Here is a 975-nt window from a genome sequence, read left to right as displayed (position 1 = left end):
ATATATATATATATATATATCTCACATAACATATGAAAGCAGCCCCAGAAACAAGGACACTTATCAGGATTCATTCTGTATTTATAAATGTACACGAATGCACATGCATACTTTTTGGGGCAAATGTTGATATCATGTATGATCGTATAGTCTGTTCTAAGGGTGATTAAGTATCATTTACTGCACAAGCAGTGATGAGTGTCAGCAAATGGCAAGTTTCTTTTTTAGTTTGTCACATGAGCCTCATTTGGTCTTTTTAGAAGAGAGACGACTCCCTGTACATACTGTGGAGAAATGGTGGGAAATGACGCCAAAATCACCATTGAGCACCTGAACATATCCTGTCACCCATCCTGCTTTAAGGTACGCAACAATATCCGCTCACACAAAGGACTCTTTTTGTCTAATTTGTATGGCACAATGTGCTGGATGCATTTTAGCTTGTTTGTGAAATGCTACCCTGCTGTACTTAATGATAAATGACTACATGCTTTAATGAAAATATGTATTGAATTTCTTTTGCCTCCCACCCCAGTGTGGTATTTGCAGTAAACCAATGGGAGATTTACTCTACAACATGTTTCTCCACCGTGGGATGGTCCATTGTGAGAGCTGCTATCCCAATGTGCTGTAAGGAGATCTGCTTACACCGCCTGAAATATCCCTCAACAGTATGGCCAGCTTGAATGAATAGGAATTAGACTCGTTACTGACACGAAACACATTCCTCTTTATTTTGAATATGTGCATAAAAAGGTTTTCTTGTGCCAAGAATGCTTGTTGCAGGGCATCTAGGATTTTTTTTTTTAGATTCTGCCACGTTAAATGTTTAGTCAAGACGATAAGAATTTATATCTGTGTTTTATTTAATCATCGGCAACCATTTTAAAGAAATTATTTTACGGTTTCAGTAGCATTGTTCTGGAAATATGTATCCTGCACATTCACAATTAAAGACAAATTCTCATCAATAAA

General features: G+C 37.0%; 1 pseudogene; it reads left to right on the top strand.

Annotated features, from left to right (window-relative positions):
• LOC107554659 (cell surface glycoprotein 1-like) overlaps positions 1-975 on the top strand; it is a 17,567-nt pseudogene extending 16,592 nt beyond the window's left edge.

This window comes from Sinocyclocheilus grahami, unplaced genomic scaffold, assembly GCF_001515645.1.
Source record: "Sinocyclocheilus grahami isolate Dianchi unplaced genomic scaffold, SAMN03320097.WGS_v1.1 scaffold509.1, whole genome shotgun sequence".
Taxonomy (NCBI): domain Eukaryota; kingdom Metazoa; phylum Chordata; class Actinopteri; order Cypriniformes; family Cyprinidae; genus Sinocyclocheilus; species Sinocyclocheilus grahami.
The sequence above is the reverse complement of the archived record's forward strand: the minus strand, read 5'-3'. Positions and strand labels throughout refer to the sequence as shown.